Source organism: Amblyomma mixtum, chromosome 6 (assembly GCF_055824585.1).
Source record: "Amblyomma mixtum isolate Tamu chromosome 6, ASM5582458v1, whole genome shotgun sequence".
NCBI lineage: Eukaryota > Metazoa > Arthropoda > Arachnida > Ixodida > Ixodidae > Amblyomma > Amblyomma mixtum.
Window position 1 is genome coordinate 31,673,492 of NC_143017.1, and position 8,494 is coordinate 31,681,985.

Genomic DNA, 8,494 nt, shown 5'->3' on the forward strand with positions numbered 1-8,494 from the left:
ATAAGCGGGCGAGCCCAACAGCCGTGCTGAGGTGAGGGTGCCGACGGCCGGAGTGCCGATTTCGGAGAGGTGAGTAATTAAACGCGCCTGTTCGTTTAGCTAGCTTAACTTGTCATCTCTATCTGCTGAGAGGACGTGTTACTACAGAATCTAACGGAATCGCTACACATCGCGTTGATGCTAACCGGCCTAGATTCCAGGTCTTGTGCATTCGAAGCAGCGCTACGCTGCTACACTCAAAACTGCAGAACATTCTCGCTAGGTCTGCCGTTAGTGTTGCAAGCGCATGAGAATATTTGCTCGACCGTTCTTTCGCAACAATAGGGCAGCTATGACGCTTTGTATTTCTGCAGACACGCCGTTGGGAAGCTTCAGCAGTTCGTGGACTACAGTCGCTGGAGTTTCTGCTGCGCCAGTTTTTGAATTTAGATAATTAATTATATGCTGTTTATCCACGATGTGTCCTGCGTCAGCAGCTGACAGTTATCAACAGATATTAAAAGCTAAAAGTCGAGTACATCTTTGCGTGCAGTGTAGCCGGCCAGTTTTGCTGCCGAGTTGCGGCAGGCAGCTCGGTATCACGACACCAAGGGCGTCCGCAGAACTTTTTCAAGGGGGGGCACCCGGTGGCCGGGTCTTGGGGGAGGCGGTAGGTTAGCACAAAAAAGGAACTATTTGTGGTCTGAACTGCGCACATGAAACAAAAATTAGAAGCAGCAAATCAGTGCTAGGCTTGGAGAACAAACATTGGAATTTATTAATGAACAAAGAACTGAACTCAATAAGCAAAATCCGATAAGTTAATATCACCTAAGCGTGCTAATCAAGCTGTATAGTTGTTTTCTACTAGTGCATGAATAATATCTGTAATTGCAGGGGGGTGCAACCGCCCCCCCCCCCCCCCCCCTTCCGGACGCCCATGCACGACACAGAAGAATTCTGCTGCAAACTTCATGCGCAGTATGCGTTCAACAAATAAATGGACGTTAACGCATTAACGACGTGTAAATATGTTACGGATCGTTAACAAATCACGCCGGGTACCTCATGGCGTACCGCGACGCTCCGCGAGCTGGCGTGAAGAGACCGCCAACATGGCGCGCTTGTCGCGACTACGCTCGCGCTTTCTGGTAGCGCGGCCTCAGTGGATACCTCCTATACGTTCAGGCAATTGACAGAAAGCTGCCGCCATGTTAATCGATTAAAGATGGTGTAGATTTAAGCTTTCACATGTTCTAGTCCGGCCATTGAATAAAAGATGTGCAACTAAGGCACATAAAGTATTAGATGGCTCTGCGTTAATCCGATGTCTGCTCAAGACTTTTTGAAGAGTAGGCGCACCGCTGCAAAGATCGCGGTTTGCACTCAAATTCTCTAAGCGCGTTTTGTCCGCAGTCCGAGACCACGTTAATCACGATCCACTTCCATCCAGTACGGCTACCCACCACTCGTAAGACTGGGCCTAGGCAGACTGCGGGTCTTGAAAGTCGACGGTAGTTACGCGAGTGATTACATTTGCTTTATGTTGCGGAGGGCTGCTGACCCGAAAGACGCGGGTTCGATCCCGGCCGTGGCGGTCGAATTTCTATGGAGGCGAAATTCTAGAGGCCCGCGTACTGTGCGATCTCAGTGCACGTTAAAAAACCCCAGGTGGTCGAAATTATCCGGAGCCCTTCACTACGGCGTCCCTCATAGCCTGAGTCGCTTTGAGACGTTAAACCTCAATAAATCAAAGCAAACCAGCCTCTATTCCGCCTTGGCTGGCCATCGGCAGCGGCCGGCTGGCCATGCCGGCTGGACCCACTCGCACGCATGCTCGCACGCATTCTTCCCTGCGTCGTGCACGCCTCAGCTTACTGCTTGGTGTCGCTCTGCTCGGTGGCGATACAGTTTACAGCCTATGTCGACGTTCTTTTAACCATTACAAGCGGAAATAAATCTTTCTGCAAGCTGTAACGCTTAGTTTGACATAAAAGTAGGAGATGCAGTCTCTTAATTGTTTTAATGTATTTTTATTTATTTTGAAGTTCCGGAGTTTAGTACTTCATTTAGCCATTTGGCGTTGCAGTCGCTAGCGGTTGCTGCCACGCGCGCGGAGTCAACGTTTTTTCGTACTCTATGTTTCGCGCTGGTTGGCGTTTCGCGTTGGTGTTTGCCGTTTTCCCGCGAAATTCTACTACCAGCGCTGCGCTCAAATATGAACCTCCTTTTCCGCAAAAGTAAGTCATCTTCCATTTTTTTTTCTGTGTGTGCGTGATGAAAGCTTCAGCCTTAATGTGCGCGACTGAACCGTTGGCTAGTCTGTCGTTTCTTTGATGTGCAAGTCACAAAGCAGTACCAGCCTGTGCTTTACATGCCAAAGTGTTACGTTTGAGCTATTAAAACAGGGCGTTTGCGTGTGTTTCCGCTTTCGTTAAATCGGGATAGACCGCTCTTACATACTCCTCAATGGCCTGCATTTGCGAAAGCTGTCAATAAATTTGAACCCTTGGAATTTCAAGTGTCATCATTTGTGCTCACGAAGTGACATAGCTTCAAATCTGATAAACACAATTATGAAAGACGAGAATTTTTTGTACACTTTGAAGTCTGCTCGATTGCATTCCGGCAGGATGTTTATTCTTGCCAACAACTCTCATGTGCCCTCTTGAGTGTTCAAATTCAGCGTGCTGTGATTGCTAACAGATATACTCGTGTTAAAAAGGTATTGGTTATGCTTATAACTACGGAATGAAATGTGCGCTGTTCATTATCATGAAGTGATCATGAAACTTGTCACGATGGCTGTGTGGCTTTGGCGTTCGGCAGCTGATTTATTTTATTTATTTATTTATTTATTTATTTATTTATTTAGGACATACTGCAGGCCCAGTGAAGGGCCCTGACAGGATTCCAAGGTTGCGGGTTATTCGATGCCGGCCGCGGCGGCCGTACGTCGATGGAGTCGAAATACAAAAACGCTAGTGTGCTGTGCTAAGTCAGCGCACGTTAAATAAACCCTAGTCTTCCAGATCAATCCGGAGCGCTCCAATGCGCCGTCCCTAGTTTCCCATGTATCTCTTCAGGACGTTAAACCTCGTAATTTCCAATTTTCAACTAATCATGAAGCGAAAGTTGTATTGGTTTCATGAAAGTCAGTGATTGCATGCATAGACGAAGCAAGATATGAACTCAAGCAATCTTTTGTTGATGGTTTGTTTTGCAACAGGTCGTGATGAAAATAATTCGTTGATTAACTACGATTGCCCTGTTTCTGTTTATTTGTGCACGGCTGTCCTGAGCTGTATCATCTGTTTGCCTGTTTATAAGCCTAGTTGCTATGATTGATTAAAAACATCTTTATTTGTTCAATATTCTCAGAACGTGTGGGTGGGCCGCCTAGTCCGGTAGTCCTTTGGCTGCTGCTAAATGTTGCGCAAACTTTGTGCTTTGCCTCAGGTGTGCAGTTGGTTATGAACGCAGAGGGAAAATAAGGGAGCTGAGGTTATCGTAACAATACGGGTGCATTACTGCGTGGGCTTGTCAAGCTTTTATTTCATTATACGATTGAGAGCTTCGGAAGTGGTCTACTCAGTGGTGCCGCTCTGTATGTGTGCTGGCTGTTTGACGATGTAAGGGAGTGGCCCCTTTGCAAGCAGGGCGCCTTGAATTTTTTGGTAAACCATTGCACCTTGCACAGGTTGCGTTGACCTGCTTCACTTCGTACATTTATTTTTGGGTACATTTATTTTTGGGTGGTTTTCAGAGTACATAGGGCAAAACGCTTGTCTAGAACACATTCTGGGTGTGTTTCGGGCTGAATACGTGATATCTAGCAACAATATTTGGCGAAAAAGGGTCTGGATGTAAGCATGGGCAGTTAAACTCGTAGGATTCCATCGTCATTATTTGCCTTCCTGATCGCAGCGGACAGACAGCTGGGTCATTCTAGACATGTGTTTTGCCCTCTGTACATCCTGCTCTGCTCAACTTGTGTAGTTGTGGTAAGCACTGTTCACAGCTAATACTGTCTTTTTTCCCACTTCATGCTTACTTTTATAGATGCAGACCGTTTGCTAAAATTTGTTTCCCAAATCCGGTTTGCTTGACCTGGCGTTTTGGTTTTGTTAGGCCTGCTATAGTTGGCCAGAAGAGCAGAGGCTGGCGCTATTTTCGTGCAGATTAATTGCGGCAGCTTGTGCATGGTTGGTAAACGGCACTGCATGCCTAAAGCACATGCAAGAGCAAACCCTCCCACCTATTCTGCGCCGACACCCGGTCGGCCTGTAATGCGCTCCCCATCGAAGCCCAATCTTATTCCCTTCTTATGCGTGGCACACATGCCACGCATGCCACCCCCGCGTTCGTATGTCGCAGGAAAGCACGTGTCTGTTTGTGGAATTCTTAACAAAGCAGCTGACTGGTTTTTTTATGGTTTTATGCGGGTTTAACGTCCCAAAGCGACTCAGGCTATGAGGGACGCCGTAGTGAAGGGCTCCGGCAATTTCGACCACCTGGGGTTCTTTAACGTGCACTGACATCGCACAGTACACGGGCCTCGCCTCCATCGATGCGGCCGGGATCTAACCCGCGTCTTTCAGGTCAGCACCCGAGCGCCATAACCACTGAGCCACCGCGGCGGACTGACTGTTTGCCTCCTTGATTTTCCCAGTCCTGATCACAGCAAAACAATTTGTAACAAATACAAGGGAGATCCTGAATCGAGCTGTCCGTGCGCTTGGACCGTGGAAGAGGCTGTCGCTGTTGTCATCGCAGAAAAAAATGTCACTCGGTAGATTGTTGTGCGGACAGATTCTGATACACAGGCATGTTGCGTTCTTTATAGATACAGGCCCGCCAGGTGTTCAAAATAGGCGATAATGCAACATCACCGCCATGGTGTGCTGAAGGGCACTTGCCGATCCGTACAGTGCGCAGCGACTGCTCAACTTGAAACACTTTAAGGCGAAAGTCTTTAATGCCTCATCGTCGTCGACAGAAGCTTGTCAGCAGAGGTGTCACGCTTTTACGGCGGAAGCCTTTAATGCCTCATCGTTGTGCATAGAGTTTTTTACTATTACCTAGAGGGAAAGCTGGCGGCGCTGCACTTCAGCCACCATGGACGCTCAAGGCATCATGGGGCGGTAAGCTACTTGTTGCGGCACAGTCGTAATTTTTCAGGAACACGGAGTGCCACTACTAAGATTTTTCATTCCGAAAACGCTGTTCGTGTGTGCGCAGACGACTTTCGCGCGAACGCAGTGTGCAAAACCCATAGTAGTGAAAACGCGACGACACACAACGCCAATAAAAGGTTTCACTTTTCCGAAATGCCATTAAAAACCTCTCATAGTGTTTAAGCAACAACATTTTTTTTAAACATATTTACTTTTAAAAGTGCGCCTGTTGATTACGAAATATTAGTTTTTGTAGTGTTCATTACTTGGCCAATAGGAGAGCTAGCCATCCCTTATTTTGGGCGAACTTTGCGCTTAAATGGTTTTCTGCTCGTTTGTTGCAATTTGCACACAGGATATTGAACGTTAGGACATTCCTGATTATTGAATAGCGTTTAATTTTGCATTATTTTTCGGCCAAAAGTTGAAATTCTTTCCTCCATGGTTGAAGTTCTGCAGTCGGTAGCTCACCGCCCCATGATGCTTTGAGCGCCCATGGTGGCTGAAGTGGTCTCGAGGGATCTCCATGCAAACTCCCATAGACGGGCTGCCAGCTTTCCCTCTAGGTAATAGTAAGAAACTCTATGTCGTTGTGAGCAGGTGTTGTCGACAGAAATGTCACGCTTTTCACTTGGCCGAAATGGTCGTGACGTCACAGTGCGCGAATTTCAAACAGGGACAATTGTACCTTGGTTAGTAACCTTGAAACCAATTAAAGGGACGGTATAGTGATGCTCCAAGCAAAATAAACAAACAAATAAAACCGAGTAGGATAATGGTCACGTTGGGGAATCGAACCAGGGTCTCCGGAGCGCGAGACGAGCACGCTAATCACTCCGCCATGCCAGCCCGATGGTTTGGAATGAACAAAGGCTCGTCTAGTGAATGCGGCGTCCTCGTTCACTCCCATCTTCCTCCCTTCCCTTACTGCGAGGTGGTGACGTCGCTGTGGTGACGTGACACCAAGCGGAGAGAAAACTGGAGACCAGCTCGGCTCGTCGCCGCAGTCGCAGGGTAACCACGCCGCTGCTGCTCTCTCTCTCTCCTTCACTTGCTCTCTCTGAGAGAAGATTACCTGTGGATGTGTACATGTAAGGTGTTTCGACCAAGGCCTCGCTTGCTTTCGCAACCTACCGGGCTTAACCAAGCTAAGCCTCGGCCAATTTTTTTTTTTTGTCGGGTGTCCACCGAGATTATGTGAGACAGTTACTGCTGAATTTCCTTTCCTCAAATACAATTTTAATTTTTTTGAATTACGGCCCCTCTTCTTCTTTCACTACCACTTCCTCCCTTCCTGTACGGTGCGGTTCAGGTATCCACCGTGATGACGGAGAAGTACTGCGCCATTTCCTTTCCTGAAAAAGCGTTGCGTTCAAAGGACAAAAAGGCATCGCGCCGGAGGGGTGGTGGCGTTCCGTGGACTCCCTGGCAGCGCTGCTGTCCGTTCCACTCCTAAAGGCGAGGCTTAAGTGTCATTAATTAGCAGTTAATTCGTATTTAGTCATTAATTAGTATTTTGTCATTACTTAGTAATTAGTCATTAATTATGCGTAACGTCATCCAGTGGTGACGTCACCAGAGCCACAGAGGCAGTCAAAGTGGTGCGGAAAACGCTTTCGCCTCTATGCACTTTAGACAGTCAAAGTGCCTCCTGAATTTTTTTCTTACTTAAAACGATAATTGTTCCAATGATAGTGTAGGAGCTCGAAATCAATAAATAAGGCTATGAAATCAGTCACGTCACGTATCTTTACGTGGACCACTGGTGTGTGGAAACGCCAGCTGAACTATAGAAAAAAAAATTTTTCGTTTTGTTTTTATTGTGGATAACTTCAGGAGCATAATTTATTTTTGCTGTGTAGTACAGTGTTTAGAAAATGCCATAAAATTCTCTGAGAGCTTGCAAAGAAATTACCTTCTTGAAAAAAAAAAACTAAAAATAGCAACACTTTTTAAGGTATTCCCCATTTATCCCGACAGTGGCCTTATTCCTTGGAAGCTATTAAAATAAAGGACTTTCAATCAATCAGTCAACCTAATAAATACACAAATAGCCACAAAACAAAATTCGTTCCCTGGCTTATATGGCATTGTGGTGGAACGTGTGTAGATATTGGAAAAAAAGCAATGCACCAAAGACCAGTTTTTAGAATGCTACCAACGTTTAGCAGCAAGCCCGAAATGTTGAGAGCTGCTGAAGCGATCAAAAATTTGTCGCCACGAATAATTTGGTTGAGTACTATGCCCATCGACCTAAATGGCTCGAATGTTTTTCAGCGAAGTTTCAAATGGCCGAGCGCCACACCCAGCTGAGAAATTTGAGTTGGAATGACTCCATTTCAACAGTGATGTGCTCCGGGGAGTCGGAAAGAGGACACCCCAAACATTTTAAGTTGGAAAAAGTACCTTAATTTTATTCCCGTCACTTGATAAAAAGTTACAGCCCAGAGGGCAAAAAGCATAGAACAAACGTCGTGCTATATTGCCGTTTAATAAAATCTCCAAAACGCACAACCAAGTCCCAAGCGTTTTGCTCCGTTATCGAGCGGTGGTCCGAAACCACACTTGTAGCGGTGAAAGTAGGATTTTGCCTTTCTCTGTTTTATCCTAGTCAGAACAGGTATTCGTTCGCAGAAGACGCAGCTGTACGAATGGATTGAGGTCCGCGCCATGTACACGTTTGTCCCCAACAGTACAAGATGCAGCAAGCAGGCTTCTCCGCACTGATGTAAAGCCTTCCGTCCTGTGTACGCGCAGGGGAAGAAGCAGGAATAATGAAGCAAAATAATAAACCTTTTTGTTGTGCACTCGAGTTTAGCAGCTTGCAAAGCCGCACTGAATTGTTCCGGGCAGCCTCCCATCACCTGCAGGTGCTGTTGAACTTCGGCTCGCGGTATCCGCGGTGACACGGGAGAGCGCGCGCTTCAGACAGTTTCCATCATTCGCCTTAGTGGTAAAGTTGCTCAAGAAGAAATAGCATGTGTCGCTGTTTTCAGATATGTTTCACACACAGTGAAATCTTTTTTTCGTTGCCTTCTCACATACGCTGACTTCCTCCTCTCTCTCCCTTTATACTGTCAGCGCCATCATCATCATCATCAGCCTGATTACACTCACTGCAGGGCAAAGGCCTCTCCCATGTCTCTCCAATTAACCTTGTCCTTCGCAAGTTGCGGCCACCGTATTCCTGCGAATTTCTTAATCTCATCCGCCCACCTAACTTTCTGCCGCCCCCTGCTACCCTTGCCTTCTCAATCCACTCCGTTACCCTTAAGGACCAGCGGTTTTCTTGCCTTCGCATTACATGCCCTGCCCAAGCCCATTTCTTCCTCTTGATT